This window comes from Pseudorasbora parva, chromosome 1 (assembly GCF_024679245.1).
Source record: "Pseudorasbora parva isolate DD20220531a chromosome 1, ASM2467924v1, whole genome shotgun sequence".
Taxonomy (NCBI): Eukaryota; Metazoa; Chordata; class Actinopteri; order Cypriniformes; family Gobionidae; genus Pseudorasbora; species Pseudorasbora parva.
Window position 1 is genome coordinate 27,117,469 of NC_090172.1, and position 17,292 is coordinate 27,134,760.

The 17,292-nt window shown below is 40.5% G+C and overlaps 1 long non-coding RNA gene across 1 annotated transcript; it reads right to left on the minus strand.

The window, feature by feature from the left end:
• Positions 1–14,871: 14,871 nt before the first annotated feature.
• Positions 14,872–17,246, minus strand: LOC137069740 (uncharacterized). Its single transcript, XR_010904270.1, has 3 exons — positions 17,194–17,246; positions 16,665–16,746; positions 14,872–15,642 (listed from the first exon to the last, which is right to left on the minus strand). It is a non-coding gene; the product is annotated as an uncharacterized lncRNA (long non-coding RNA).
• Between the last annotated feature and the right edge of the window lie 46 nt (positions 17,247–17,292).

A 17,292-nucleotide genomic window follows, 5' to 3' on the forward strand; every position in this document is an offset into this window, starting at 1 on the left:
CACTCACCTAAAGGATTATTAGTAACACCTGTTCAATTTCTCATTAATGCAATTATCTAATCAACCAATCACATGGCAGTTGCTTCAATGCATTTAGGGGTGTGGTCCTGGTCAAGACAATCTCCTGAACCCCAAACTGAATGTCAGAATGGGAAACAAAGGTGATTTAAGTAATTTTGAGTATGGCATGGTTGTTGGTAGTCTGAGTATTTCACAATCTGCTCAATTACTGGGATTTTCACGCACAACCATTTCTAGGGTTTACAAAGAATGTTGTGAAAAACATCCAGTATGCGGCAGGAAAATGCCTTGTTGATGCTAGAGGTCAGAGGAGAATGGGCCAACTGATTCAAGCTGATAGAAGAGCAACTTTGACTGAAATAACCACTCATTGCAACCGAGGTATGCAGCAAAGCATTTGTGAAGCCACAACACGCACAACCTTGAGGCGGATGGGCTACAACAGCAGAAGACCCCACCAGGTACCACTCATCTCCACTACAGATAGGAAAAAGAGGCTACGATTTGCACGAGGTCACCCAAATTAGACAGTTGAAGACTTGAAAAATGTTGCCTGGTCTGATGATTTAGTTTCGATTTCTGTTGAGACATTCAGATGGTAGAGTCAGAATTTGGTGTAAACCAAATGAGAGCATGGATCCATCATGCCTTGTTACCACTGTGCAGGCTGGTGGTGGTGGTGTAATGGTGTGGGGGATGTTTTCTTGGCACACTTTAGTGCCAATTGGGCATCGTTTAAATGCCACAGCCTACCTGAGCATTGTTTCTGACCATGTCCATCCCTTTATGACCACCATGTACCCATTCTCTGATGGCCACTTCCAGCAGGATAATGCACCATGTCACAAAGCTCAAATCATTTCAAATTGGTTTCTTGAACATGGCAAGGAGTTCACTGTACTAACATGACCACGACAGTCCCCAGATCTCAACCCAATAAGCATCTTTTGGGATGTGGTGGAACAGGAGCTTTGTGCCCTGAATGTTAATCCCACAAATCTCCATCTACTGCAAGATGCTATCCTATCAATATGGGCCAACAATTCTAAAGAATGCTTTCAGTATCTTGTTGAATCAATGCCACGTAGAATTAAGGCACTTCTGAGGTGAGTGGTGACCCCAAATAGTCGAAGATTCGATGCATCAATATGCGGAGCCGGATTCAACTACCGTTCTCATTGTTGAATCTTCGCGGGTGTTATGAAAAGAGGATCATACAATTCTGGCAATATGGGGGTGCTCCATAAATTTAAAGACATTGTGCTGCGCTGAGCTTCACGTCCGGTGTGTGACCTCTTTAAGGGCGCTGAGCACAGTGGCGCGCCTTTAAAATAAGAACACATTAAATGAGTGTACACACACACCGGTGGCGGCACTGTCAGCAGCGACTCAGGAAGTTGTTTAAAATCCTGCCGCGCCACAGAGCTCCATTTCGAGGTTTTATATTAGATTTATATTATATTTCCCTCAAATTGTCAGTGTACATACTGATTTCACCCTGTGCTACAAGATACACCCATCGTGAAGCCCTTCTGTCAGAAGTTGATTCAAAATTGAGCTTGCGCGTATATAATGTGCATCACTGGTGGTGGTGTGAGATACATGAGACGCGGCTCTGAGCTTCGCATCGGTTTGCGACCCCCTTTAGGCATAATCGGCTTAGGAACATGCATGTAAATGTAAACGCACTCAAACGTGTTCTTTTCCTCTCCAGGCAGGTTTTTTTTTAGGTTTATCAAAATGTTCTTTTATATATTTGTGTGCTATATATATATATATATATATATATATATATATATATATATATATATATATATATATATATATATATATATATATATATATATATATATATATATATATGTATATGTATGATAAGGACAACATATAGAGAAGAGACAAGGGCACCAACTTTTAAATCCGTTATTTATACCATAAACATACCAGAACACACCTTTATCCCCCAAATAAATGTATAAAAATGGAAACAGCAGAATAGATGATATGTTTAGTTTTATTCTTAACTGTATAAAACTATAGTTTAATGATTCTTTTGCTTATATAAGTAAACATTTTCCTGAATACAGTGTGGGAAATGATAGGACTTTATCCAATGCGTAACATCAGTTTTGGCCTAAAGCCTGGAAGGCCAAATAATGATTTGCCTTTACCTAAACCAGCTGGGATTTGCAAGTAGCAAAGTTAAAATCACTTTACTTTTGTGCACTCAGATACCTCATGTTATATGGGGGGGGTGGGTGTTTACTTAAACATAGACACAGTTTCAAAAACCAATGTTGGACGTTTGATAGAGTATTTCTGTGTCAAAAATACTCCTTCTGGTTTCTCACAAGTTTCAGAGAGTTTTTTCAAGTATGAGAGCTTGACAGAGCGGAAGGTCCTTGTATGGGCCGTACGGGCTCTTCTCCCGGTAGGGTGCGCGCCCGCGTGACTAGAGCGAGAGAGGAAATGCACGCCCATAAACACTCTCTCAGCTGCAGATCCACTCGTCCATGAACACTTCTGTCACGCCACGCTCCACTTTATTCCTATGAGAGACATCAAGCGTGACAACATCGCTGTTGTGTCGCAAAAGTGGATATCCACGGTCACTCCTGTCACACGACTTCAACAATGTTACCAAAGAAGTGTGTTTTTGTCGGAACAGTCCCAAGCGATAAAGGTTCGGTCCTGCTTTGGAAGCAGGCGGTGAGTAAAACTGCTTCAAATGTCTATGTTGTTGGCTATCGTCGCGTAAGTAAACATCAGTAAACGACACAATCGTGTATAACGTTAGTGAATTTATCAATGGAGCATGCGATCTATGGTGTGTGTTTAAATACATTTGTTTAGCTGACCACTATAGGTGTCAGTTTGTTTATTGTAAAAGCACCCAAAGATAAACCTAGCGTTCTCACAAAGCGTGCTTCGTCATTCAAATGCGCTAACGTTACTCCATTGCTGTTCTATGTATAACGTTACACTAGTCTGACGTGCAAAACCGTTTTGCTTGTCGCATACAATAGTCCATAAACCGAATCATGTCCTCATAAACTGCGAGTAAGGACACACAAATGTTGACAGGCCACTAAATACAGTACATACCACAGAGACGGACGTCCTGCTGTTGCTGTTTCTCCTGTTCAATTTATTTCAGCCTCCGGGTCTGATTCTGGATCATATATGCATTAGTTGAATCTGATTGATAGCCATGGTTTATTTAGGGTAGCGTTTTCTTCTCCACGCTTGAGGACGTCACCTCTTTGTGCGCGCTCGTCATTCTTTTAGCTCCGCCCACACGATACCAGGCGCTCGTTTTTTTTCCGGAAAGACTCGGTACAGCCCATATTTCTTTATAAAACTAAAGACTTTTCGGCGATATGAAGGATGCAATACTACTCTATAGTTACTCAAGATTGACATGAGATTGACTGAAACTGAGTCCCCCCCCCTTTAAACAAACAAACAAACAAACAAATAAATGAATAAATAATGAATAAATAATTTTTAACCATGTGGAATTGGAAACATGTGGAATCCTTTCTCTCCTTTTTTATAATTAGCATACTTTACACGTGATCTAAAATACCAAGTCAAGTTTATAGTTTATAGCTGCTCTAAAGAGGAACAATGAATTGTTCAATGTGTCATTAAAATATTGCCTAAGGACATAGTTTAATTCATTGCTTTCATATTTGTGATAAATGAGTTTATTTTAATGTGATACATTTATTAATTTAATAAATATGATTTTCTTTCCCATTGTAGCATTGGCTCAAAGATTTTTCTTGCCTCTGAGGCATTAAATCAGTGCACTAAAACACCCAAATAAGGAGCAAGAACATCTTTAATTCGAATGCAGACACTTCAGTCAGTAAATTGATTCTGTCCCTACTATACCAAAAAAATAAAAAATAAAAATGAAAGCTATTCCTATTTTAACAATAAACAACTGGGGTGGTATTCACAAAACATCTTATCTTACCACTAAGATTCTGAGATGCTGACACCAATCTTTACTAAGGAATAGAGAGAAGTCTTAAAGTGACCCCCCCCCCCCCCCCCCCCCCCAAAAAAAAAGTCATCATAGTCACACTCAAGTTGTTCCAAACCTGTTTACATTTCTTTGTTTATTTGGAAGAATGTTTGTAACCCAATCAGATGTCAGTAGCCATTGACAACCATAGTAGGAAAAAATACTTCAATGGCTGCCCAGATCTGCTTGGTTACAAACATTCTTCCAAATATCTTCCTTTGTGTTCAGCAGAACATAGAAATGCATACAGATTTGGAACAACTTGAGGGTGTAATATGATAAATGATGACAGCATTTTTATTTTTGGGTGAACTATCCCTTTAAGCTAAGAGAAAGGCTGGGGTTGACCTCGTTGCTAAGGAGGATGTCAGCACGCTCACTAACTATGCACATAGTGATTGGCTGATGAGAGGGGGGTCTCTGTCAGTGATTTTGGTCCCTAATGTCATACACACCCGACGCAATGCGATGCCAGGCATGACACAATTCTTTTTTGCTAGTTTCAGCCTGAGGCAGTTATCATTTTCACATCCAGCGCCATGTTGTTTAAACAGCAAATGCACTCGCGCCCATCTGTTTGCCCAGTATGCTGGTCTAAAAAACGAGGTGTGTTCAGGTGCATTAGGTGCCCTTTGCTCTTTTGAGGCAGCTGAAACTGACTGCACCATTGACCAACAAAAACCTCATCTAAAGTCAGAGTATTTTGTGCTATTTAAAGGGCGCATTAGTAATTTGCGCCTATAGGTGGGTGCCCAGCATGCATACACTCTGCATGTTACACACACAGGGGCACAACAGAACATAAACATTTGTTTATATTAAATAAAAGGATTCCTCTCTGGAGTCCTTCCGCTTGCAATTCCGCCTTGTAAATAGTGAACAGTACATGCACAACTGACTTTTAAAGGGAATTAAGAGATTAGGTACAACCCTTTTGGACCCTGTGCCAGTGCACCAACTGTTTTTTTTCCGTCGTTAAACAGCAAAAATGGATTCGGACACACCTTAAGATGACCTGTACAATGCGCTTCAAACCATGCAATTAGATTATTAAAATGGGGTCCTTAATCATATAAATATTATAGAATGAGGTAGTTTTTAAAATAAAAATGTTGCCATATTCATATTAAGATGTAGGCTAAGTAATAATAAAATAATAATACAGTGGGGCAAAAAATGTGCACCAATTGTGCAAGTTCTCCCACTTAAAAAGATGAGAGAGGCCTGTAATTTTTATCATACACTGTAAAAAATTATTTAGAAAAAGTTACCTGTTTGCCTTAAAATTTTGAGTTCATTGTAAAAAAAATTGAGTTAATACAATGAACATTTTTGGAGATTCGACAACCTTTATTCAAATATTATTAAAAGATTTTGTAAGCATATTGGGTAATTGTGTGTGTTTTATTTCTGATGATGCAGTGAAACATGCCAAATAGTGCTATTTTCATGATTTATCAAATTTTTTATGTGGTTCAGATACCAAAATATTTTGAGTTTCTATTTATTGAACAAATTCCCTTCATTGTATCAACTCAAATTTTTCAATAAATAAGTTCAATAAACTCAAAATTTTAAGGCAACCAGGTTACTTACTTTTTTAAGTTAAACCAACAAAAATCAACATTTTTTTTTTACAGTGTCGGCACACTTCAACGATGAGAGACAGAATGAGAAAAAAAATTCATAAAATCCCATTGTCTGATTTTTAAAGAATTTATTTGCAAATTTTGGTGGAAAATAAGTATTTGGTCACATATAAAAAAGCAAGATTTCTGTCTCTCACAGACTGTAGACTGTAATTTCTTCTTTAAAGGGTTAGTTCACCCAAAAATGAAATTTATGTCATTAATGACTCACTCTAATGTCGTTCCACACCTATAAGACCTCCGTTTATCTTCGGAACACAGTTTAAGATATTTTATATTTAGTCCGACAGCGTGCCACACAGTGTAGGCACACTTGTCCAGAAAGGAAATAAAAACATCATCAAAGTAGTCCATATGTGGTCCAATAGGTCCGTATTGATTCATGATTTGGATCACGTGTCAAACTGCCAAACTGAAATCACGTGACATTGGCGATCCGAATCATGAATCAATACGCTGATTCATGACCGTTTGAATCTTTATTTGAGGTTTTTAAAAAAAACGCAGAAGAGAAGAAAGACATTGCTGAATAAAGTCGTAGTTTTTGCTATTTTTTGACCAAAATGTATTTTAGATGCTTCAAGAGATTCTAACTAACTAACTGATGTCACATACTTTGATGATGTTTTTATTCCCTTTCTGGACATGGACAGTATAGTGTGCATACACTTAGATATACTGTCAAACTAAATATAAAATATCTTAAACTGTGTTCCGAAGATGAACGGGTCTTACGGGTGTGGAACTACATTAGGGTGAGTCATTAATGACATCAATTTCATTTTTGGCAAGGGCATTGAAGATGAAACATGGCTGGGTCTTTCAGCATGACAATGATCCCAAACGCACAGTGGACAACGAAGGAGCGGCTTTGTAATAAGCATTTAAATGTCCTGGAGTCTCCAGATCTCAACCCCTGGAGGGAGTTGAAAATCTGTGTTGCCCAGCGACAGCCTTAAAACATCACGGCTCTAGAGGAGATCTAAATGGAGGAATGGGCCAAACTACCAGAAACAGTGTGTAAAATAATTTGGCCTCTTTCATTGCCAACAAAGGGTATATAAGAAAGTATTGAGATGCACTTTTGTTATTGACAAAATAATTATCTTCCACCATAATTTGCTAATAAATTCTTTAAAAATCAGACAATGTGATTTTGCTGTACTTATCAGCTGTGGTTTGATGTCGAAAGGGCTGACTTGCTAGTAATAAGGGGGGTAAACTATTGATTTAATGTGTGAATCTCCACAAAAGATCCGCTGTTCATATATTGTTCCCTTTGTTTTAGTTGAACATGCGCTTCTTGAAATATGTCCGTGTAATTGCGGATAGACAATTGGGATGTGATCTGGCTTCCCCTTTCTTTTGATGTTTATTTGCCTTAAACATTTTCCTGGTATTTCACCTTGTCACGTCTCAACTTGCCTCATCAATTGTGCCTGTAGATAGGCCTGCATCAAGTGAACTTGACTTTGGGAGCTCGTGAGACTTGCATATTAATTCTTGTGACCATTCTGCCATACCCTCACTGTTTAAACTGGAGAACGTCTCGGTTATGTATGTAACCCTCGTTCCCTGAGGAGGGAACGGAGACGTAACGTCAGTGACTGACGAATGGGGGTTTCGCTTAGAAGCCTATCATCTCCGAGACTAGAAAACGCCCAATGGCAGTGCCAATGCCATGGGCATGCGAGATTTGCATGGGTAACTCCGCCTACCCATGTGGGTATATAAGGAAGTAGCTGGCATGATCGCATTATGTTTTACCAGCTGAGGAGCCAAGTTGAACTCCGTTCCAGCGGTACAGCGGATGTGGCAGTGGGACGTTACGTCTCCGTTCCCTCCTCAGGGAACGAGGGTTACATAACCGAGACGTTCCCTTTCGTTCAGTCACTCCGACGTAACGTCAGTGACTGACGAATAGGGATCCCAATGTAATCACGCCACTCGGCTGTCTTCCAGTGCCCTGCGCAAGCGTGAGTGCCCTGATGCAAGATAGGACGGTCGAAGGCCTCTACAGATCTACAGATCAGGCAAACAGATCTACCTGTGCGCTTTGGGTGCAGCAGCGGGCCGCCAGGGCAGTATATGCTTGATAGCCTCAGTCTGCTTCTGGGCGGCCGAGAACTGTTGGGCAAAGCTCTCGGCCTGCCCCGCAGCTCTGTAGGTCTTCGACACCATAGACGATGTGAATCTACAGGCCTTGGAGGGGTGCTTAAGATCACCACGCCAGGAGGAGGCGCTCTGAGGCCAGCATTGAAAAAGGAATTGGAAAAGGAAAAATTCCAGGCACACTTCGTCAACCGATAATGCCTGCAGGTCCCCTACCCTCTTGATGGAGGCCAGTGCCGTCAGGAGCGCTGTCTTCATTGACAAGAACTTAACATCTACTGACTGCAAAGGCTCAAACGGGGCCCTCTGCAGTGCTTCCACTTCCACGCCAGGAGGAGGCGCTCTGTAATTAGTAATTAGTACACAGTTGCATCGCCACAGAACACTCCACCGGGGGGACCCCAGTGTACCCTCTAGCCACCCCATCGAGGGCGGAGAAGGAGGAAGAGGTTGCCAAACGATCACGAGAAGACACGGGGGCCCTCCACGAGTGCGCAATCTCTTCATGCACTTCCGGGAAGAAAGGAATTGGGGGCACGGCGGGACGGTTGTCCTGATGTGGCGCACCCAAAACCAATCGTCCAGCCGCTAACGCTCTGGCCGGAGTGGAGGGTTCCACTCCAGACCAAGCGCCGCGACTGCCCGGGCAAGCATGGCTGTCAGCTCCAGGTCCGACTCGGGCAATGCTGGCACACCCGAAGGCGGCAGCACAGCCGAATCCTCATCCTCGGAGGACTCTAGCCCACCTTGCGATGCAGTCACCGACATCTCATCTCTCATCATCCTCTGGAGCGCCGAACGAAACCCGCGGACCGGTCGAAACTGAGGCCGCGGGCTCCATCCCGACGCTCGCGGGTACCGGTGCAACAGAGCGGGGTGTGGGCTGTGGCATGAGCGTCGGAGCTGAATTCCACACCATCACCCTCAGGTCACCCTGGCCACCAGCCGAAGTGATGCCTCGAGTGGAGACGTCAGATCGGGGTGTGGCAGAGGGGACTCTGGCGGCCGCATGGAGCTCATTGAGTCTCGACCGCAACATGGAGATGGCCATATTCCCACAGTGGGAACATGACTCATCCACAAGCGCTGCCTGAGCGTGCTGAAAGCCCAAACACATCAGACAGTGCGAGTGCCCATCGGAAGACGCCAAAGACCGGCCACACCCAGAAGCACACGGGCGAGACATCCTGAAAAGGACGTGCCATGTGCAAGCTCTTTTGTGAGAGGAATAACCTCGCAGTCGATGCCGAAGTGCCCAGGGGACCACACACCAACTGAATACTAATCGTCAGACCAGCAGGCAGGAAGTATGTGACTGCTGGAACGCACCGTACACCAACACCGAATGGAAGATCCTGATCGTCTCGAAGAACTGACAATAACTCAGAAGGCTTGTAGGAGTGAAAGGTATGTAACCCTTGGCTCCGAAGCTTAAAGGGGGGGTGAAACACTCAGTTTCAGTCAGTGTTATGTCAATCTTGAGTACCTATAGAGTAGCATTGCATCCTGAATATCTCAGAAAAGTCTTTATTTTTTTTATAATTATATAAGAAAGATGCGCTGTTCCGAGTCTTTCCGAAAAAAGCCGAGCGGGTGGGGGCGTGTCGTGTGAGCGGAGCTAAATAATGACGTGTGCCCGCTGCTGCTATTGTGTTGAGTCGAGTGCGTCGTAAAGCTGTGTCATCCCTAACAGCGGGAAAAAAACTTTATTCAAAATTAAAATATGGCTTTTAATCAGATACAGCCATACATCTATGATCCGGAATCAGACCCAGAGGCTGCAGTTGAACAGGAGCAGCAGCAAAAACGACTAGAGCAGGACGTCTCTATGTGGTACAAGTTATACACTAACTATATAATATGCTTAGCGGCTTGTGTTATTTACATATTTATACTTGAATTATATCGTCGTATTTTTGTCTTTGAAGGTGAACATGTGGGAAGTGCAGTTGTGCACGTGTGTTTGTGTGTTTACGCGCGGTTTGTGTAGACAGTAAGCGGACTGGTTTTGTACGGCAGGCTAAGTTATTGTTTACATAGAAAGACACGGAATAGTAGCGAATTTGAATGAAGAAGCGTGCTTATTTAGTTCAACATATTTCCCCCCTCTTTGTGTATTGTTGTTTGGAGTGCTTTTACAATACACAAACATAAAGTTACACATATAGTGGCCAGCTAAACAAATGTACACGCACTACACATCGCATGCTCCATTGATCAATTAACTATACGTGATCATGTTTGGGCTACTTGATGAGCATAGGCAAAAACACAGACATTTGAAGCAGTCTCACTCACCGCCTGCGGTTCTAACGTTGGGACTGCTGCATCATTCAGCATTAGGTGATCGGGAAAATCCGGCATCGAGCTGGGCCTTGTTTATGAAACAGTCGGCACCGAAATGCAGCGAACAGATATAAACATTCACGCAACTCAGTTGCTGATCCGGAAAAGCAAATTACATCCACTGTTGCCTTAACGCGGGGTTTTTGGGGAATCTGTGCAGGACTGTCTTGGTCTGGCAACCAAAAACGCACTTTTTTGGTGACATTGTTATGTGCACATCACCTGTCCAGCATCCTACAAGCCAGCGCTTTGATGGGCGTAGCCTGTTACTTTCGCTCTCTCCCTCTCTCTCTCTCACGCGCTTCCGGTAGAATTGTCCGTAAGGCCCATACAAGGAAATTCCGCCCCCATTAACGTCAAAGGGGACGCATGATCTCAAAAAACTTGCCGAAACTTATGACTAACCGGAAGTAGTATTTTTGACAAAGAAATACTCCCATCAAACGTCCACCTTAACTTTTGAAACTTTGTCTATGTTTAGTATGGGATTCCAAGTCTTTAACAGTGTAAAAAGATCAGTATGCATGAAACAGCATTTCACCCCCCCTTTAAAAACATAATGTGATCATGCCAGCTACGTCCTTATATACCCACGTGGGTAGGCGGAGTTACGCTTGCAAATCTCGCATGCCCATGGCATTGGCACTGACATTTGGCGTTTTCTAGTCTCGGAGATGATAGGCTTCTAAGCAAAACCCCCATTCGTCAGTCACTGACGTTATGTCGGAGTGACTGAACGAAAGGGACCTGTGTGTTCGTGGGGTCTGTGTGGTGTGTTTAATGCTTGGGTGAGTGAACCCACAGGCCAATGTGAGGTTTGTATGTGTGCGTGCATTGTTACAGTGTATCTTCCGTGTGCGTGTGTGTGTGTGTGTGTGTGTGTGTGTGTAGTTAGTGGATTAGGTTTCAATTGAGTGAATGTGTATTGTGATTTGAGTTTTCTTTGAGGTTTTTCTTTGTTTATTCTGTTTCTTTGTATTTTTGTTCATTGACGATTGAACTCAGTTGAGTTTTGTTTATTGATTTGATATTGTCCAATTGGATTATTTGATATGTTTAAGTGTGACCATTGATACATTTAGCTAAATATTGGTTGACTAGGACTAGGGACTTGTTCGCTGAGTGGTTTGATACTATTTCTCTTATCACCTAAATGCGTGTGTGTGTGTGGTGAAGTGAATATATTAGTGTAAGTTTGAAGTGTATAGTGAAGTAGAGTTTGGGGTGTTTTCTTATTCCTCCCTTTTGTGATTATTTGCTTTTCATTGTTCTGTATTTTATGTTGAAATTAGAGCTATTTCCACCCGGTTGAACCTGTGTGAAAAATTATAATTTTTCTATAAATAAAGAAATTCTTTTTTTTTTCTTTTACAGTTCATGTCTTAACTGAATCCTTGTCGGAGTGAACCTGTGTGTCCTATTGGACCAATAGTTCCCTGGATGAAATTGTCAGTGTGGTGTAGTCGGTGCTATAAGGAGTATATCTCTCAGTATAGTTGAGTCCAAAATAATACAACAAACATATTGGTGCCACACCTACATTTTGTTTTCAAAACTCTAAGTTCTGGAGTGAACTAAGGAGAGGAGTGAGTAGACGGGACAGTTCTAGTAATTCATGGAGCAAGCATTAAAGCATCCAAAACATTACAAAAAAGATTCCTTATAGGTTGACAATTAGTTTATGATCAGAGAGCCCAAATCATGACTCTGAGCACACATATTGTCAATACCAACAGTACAAAGCAAATCGAGAGTATGAGAGTGGAAATGAGTGGGAAAATCAATATGCTGAGATACTTCAAAAGTCTTTTGCAGAAGTACAATCAGAATCAACATGTATGTTAAAGTCAACTAGAATCATGATTCTATCATGCTGGGCAAAGGCAAGAGTGAGAAGTTGAGTCAATTCAGAAAGAAATTTTGTGTCGTATCTAGGGGGTCTATAAATCACTATAATCAGAAGTGGAGCAGGACCAGCAATTTTAAGTGATAAACATTCAAAACTAGAAACATCAAGAATGTCATGTTTAGTCACTTTATAATTGTTCTTAAAGATCACAGCCAGACCACCACCTCTGCCACTAAGTCTGGGTTTTGTCAGGTAGCTATATCCAGGAGGGGTTAAAAGGTTCAGTTCAATGAAATCATCAGGGGTTTGCCAGGTTTCAGTCAAGAATAGTAAATCCAGGTTTCTCTCAATTGTAATGTCGCTCAACAGCGCACCTTTGCGAGTCAGAGAGTGTTCAAAAGAGCCCAATTGTGCAGATGGGAACAAGCGATGAGTAGGTGGCATCTCTGGTTAAAAGGTATGAGAGTACCAACATGATAAGGAGTAGCGCTCCAATGGTGACGCTTCGATATCCGGGACCAGATAACAGGTATTGATAGAGAGGACTTGCAACAATAAAACCATCAGCGCTTTGCAGACCGATGGATATATTGAGCACGATGAGCAATACCAAGGGTAGTACACCAATCTTATATAGAAGTTTCCAGTCGAGAGGATGATTTAGGTTATGCAGCTGCAGTGAGGTATAATGAAAATCCATACTGTCATTGAGAACCAGAACAAGTCCAAATATGACTAGGGCCAGTGCCAGAGAGTTATAACTAGCAAAAAACATCTCCCTGCACAGTTTAAGACAGCACTCAAAGAAAGCAGTGTGGCCACCCTAAACAACCACGTTAGCCAAACCCAGCTGATGCTATGGTGTGATCCAGAGCAACACGCTAAACAAGTGGAGACTTAGAGTTGAGTGAAATGTTATGGGACCCACGGATATACAGCGGTAGAGGGCCCGCGGTAAACAGTAAAGTGGGGGATAGGCAGAACCACAAAAAGACACCACTCACAAGAGGAGTTTAAGTTTATCTTGATCGTTATATCATTGTGAGTACAGTCTATAAAAAATAAAAAAAACTAACCGTATTGGTCCTTGCAACACGGAGCTGTTAGCAACTAAAGTCACTTGTAGGATCAGCGCTGATTTGAGACGCGATCCGTTTAGAATGATTCAGTCCGATTTGGTGAACTGGTTTGCCCGGTTCACTAAAAAGAACCGGTTAAAAAGAACGATTAGTTCGTGGCTCACAAGTGAAGAAGAAAGGGTTCACGCTTGTGCCTCTCCGAATTGTGGCAACAGAATTCGAAAATTTGCATCGAACACTTAGACATGGATGACTAGCTTACACAGACACAACACAGCGGGCCGGTTGAAGAAAAATGCCATTCCGTGGTCGAAGACAGGTAACGTTACAACCACTGTGGAGGTAATGTAAACTTTATTTATCCTTCCATTTGGGCACACACAGCATGAGGAAAGATGTGCAGTAATAAAATAATCATGCTTTACACACACAACGCCCTTCCCAAGTGGACTATTTGCCTTTTTTTCCGGCTACAACTGCGTTCCCACGGGACTTCAGCGCGAGATACAGCTAGCCGTCTAAAACACTGTTTAGGTGAATTTAAACAATGGCTAAGTGGCTAAACGCATCTCGTTGTCATGTAAGGGACCTGTTCATGTTGAACAGACATTTTAATTGCATTTTGTGTCTGTTAAGAGGCACAAAGACACCCTTTACGTTTATGTAAAGCTGCCGTTTTAGCTGAGTGGGGGCTCTGGGCATTAACTGTAATAACTCTGTGTTGCAAGCACCAAATTTTTCTTTCTTTTTTTTCTATAGACTGTACTCACAAAGGTATAACGATCAAGATAAACTTAAAAATTCCCCGGAATTGTCCTTTAAACAAGTATATGTTCAGCTAATTGTCAGCCTCCCAGCTGGCATTTTAACATTGAGCCACTGTTGAATCAACGTCAGGTGCCAGTGTTGAATAACCGTTGAATTTTGTTTAGATTTTGCAAATCTAATCAACGTTGAAATGGCAACGTCTTTCCAATGTCATGTTTCTCAACATAGGTGAATTTGCCAACATTGAAACAATATTGATTTTACTTTAGATTTTGCAAATCTAATCAACGTTGAAATGGCAACGTCATTCCGACGTCATGTTTCTCAACATAGGTGAATTTGCCAACATTGAAACAATATTGATTTTAGTTTAGATTTTGCAAATCTAATCAACGTTGAAATGGCAACGTCTTTCCAATGTCATGTTTCTCAACATAGGTGAATTTGCCAACATTGAAACAATATTGATTTTACTTTAGATTTTGCAAATCTAATCAACGTTGAAATGGCAACGTCATTCCGACGTCATGTTTCTCAACATAGGTGAATTTGCCAACATTGAAACAATATTGATTTTAGTTTAGATTTTGCAAATCTAATCAACGTTGAAATGGCAACGTCTTTCCAATGTCATGTTTCTCAACATAGGTGAATTTGCCAACATTGAAACAATATTGATTTTACTTTAGATTTTGCAAATCTAATCAACGTTGAAATGGCAACGTCATTCCGACGTCATGTTTCTCAGCATAGGTGAATTTGCCAACATTGATTTAAGTTTAGATTTTGCAAATCCAATCAACGTTGAAATTTCAATGTCACTATAAAGTCCTGCTTTTCAACATAGTTTTTGTTAAACTGTTTTCACTGAAGTATTGATGTGTTCAACAGCAACACCAAACACCTTGAAATGGATACATAAACACTAAGTTTGCAAACACGCACAGTCAGCTTGGAAGAAGCCAATTGGTCAAAGGAAGACCAGGAAGAAGATTAATAAAGACATTTCACTGACGTAGGAAACATGCTTTATTACATAGCTGCAATTGTGCCAACCTTTCACATCAATTGTACACATGTCAAACTTTTACTTTACCCAAAAATTCTGTCATTAAAGGGTTAGTTCACCCAAAAGTGAAATTGAGGTCATTAATGACTCACCCCAATGTCATTCCACACCCGTAAGACCTCCATTCCTCTTCAGAACACAGTTTAAGATATTTTATATTTTAGTCCCAGAGCATTGTGGCGATCCGAATCATTGATTCATGGCTGTTTGAATCTTTATTTGAGGTTTGAAAACAAACGCAGAAGAGAAAACAATGCTGAATAAAATCGTACTTTTTTTTATTTTTGGACCAAAATGTATTTTCGACTCTTCAAGAGACTCTAATTAACCCACTGATGTCACATATGGACTACTTTGATGATGTTATTATCTTTCTGGTCCTTCTGGACATGGACAGTATACCGTACATACATTTTCAATGGAGGGACAGAAAGCTCAGAGTAAATATAAAATATCTTAAACTGTGTTCTGAAGATGAATGGAAGTCTTACGGGTCTGGAACGACATTAGGGTGAGGAGTAAATGACAGAATTTTCATTTTTGGGTGAACTAGCTTTTTTTAACCTTTAAAAAAAACGGCCCAAACATTGGGCAACATTAACAACTTTCTTGTTACTTCTTTCTGCTACCGCCACCAGTCCTCTCAGGTGCATATTTCAAGTCTTTGGCCATGTATTCGTCTACTTTCATTGGCTTTAAGCTCAAGACCGCATCTGACGAGAAAAAAAAAACAGATCAGTATTAGCAAACACTAATATTTTAAACTCAAATTAAAATATTTAGCAAATATCAACTTTTGTGGCATTGCCAATGATCAAAGTATATCAATTAGTATTGATCAACATGCAAGGTCATTGATAATCATGTGCTTGAGCGAGCAACAAAAGGCAGTTGGTAGTAACCCTTGCTGCAGGTAGAGAAGTTAGTCTAGAGCCCAGAATGGAGTATTTTATTTATATTTATATATATATATATATATATATATATATATATATATATATATATATATATATATATATATATATATATATATATATATATATATATATATATATATATATAAAAGTTTGGACACATTACTATGTGTAATGTTTTTGAAAGAAGTTTCTTCTGCTCATCAAGCCTGCATTTATTTGATCAAAAATACAGTAAAAAAAAAAAAAAAGTAATATTGTGCTCTTATTACAATTTAAATATTTGGTTTTCAATTTATTATATGTTAAATTACAATTTATTTCTGTGAAGAGCTGAATTTTCAGTATCATTCCTTCAGCGTCACATGATACTTCAGCAATCATTCTAATATTCTGATTTATTATGAGTGTTGGAAACAGTTCTGCTGCTTAATATATTTGATGAATAAAAGGTTTAAAAGAACTGCATTTATTCAAAATAAAAACATTTTCAAATAAAATAAATCTCCTTTACTATCAATTTAACACAGTGTTTCTCAAACTTTTTCAGCCCAAGGACCACTTTATCTTCCAATTTTTTTCTGAGGACCACCTACAGAATCCCCCTCTAACACGCCCCCCAAAACCAACAAAATAGGAAGGATAAGCTAAATTTAAGTTTAATATGCAACTGTTTCAAGTCAAAAACGAATCATTCAAACATAAATGCAATGATTTGATCAGAAATTATTATATACATTTTATATATAAAAAGTCTTCCACATAAACCTGTATTTAAATTTTACAAAAATGTAACAAAAAAAAAGTTAAGGGTTAGTTACTTTCAGATTCAAATAGATGGTTGGGTTAGGTATGGGGACAACTTAACGTTAAAGGAGACTTTCAGGTCGTTTTTCCAAATCTCTGGAAAAAAGAAGAAAGAAGAATGTGACATGCTAAAGATGTATAGATATTCTTATGCCTCTCCCTGATTGGGTAACGGTAGTACAAGACAAAAACATTCAAACTGATCTAATATAACGTTAGCGCACACATAAGTTACACGCCGGTGGAACGACGGACTAACGGCAGTTCGCGGTTAAACTAGTCTGCCCGTAACGTTACACTTAACGGCGGTTCGCGGTTAAACTAGTCTGCCCATACGTCTACACACACACACACACACACAGATAAGAACGGCGTTTGACGGTTAGCTAGCACTAACTCCGGTTCGCGGTTAAACTACGTTAGTCTGCCCATATAAACACATTATTAATTAACACAATACGTATATGGACCAGAGTCAGGCACACTCAACATTTATTTAGGAATTTTCTAGTTATAAAATGTGACTTCAAAAACTTTGCTTACCGTCTGAGCTGTTATGCCCAAATTCAGTCGAATCGGTCCAGGTCAGAACCTGCTGACGTTGACGACACAGACCCACTTCGCGCACGCGCAAGCAGGTGT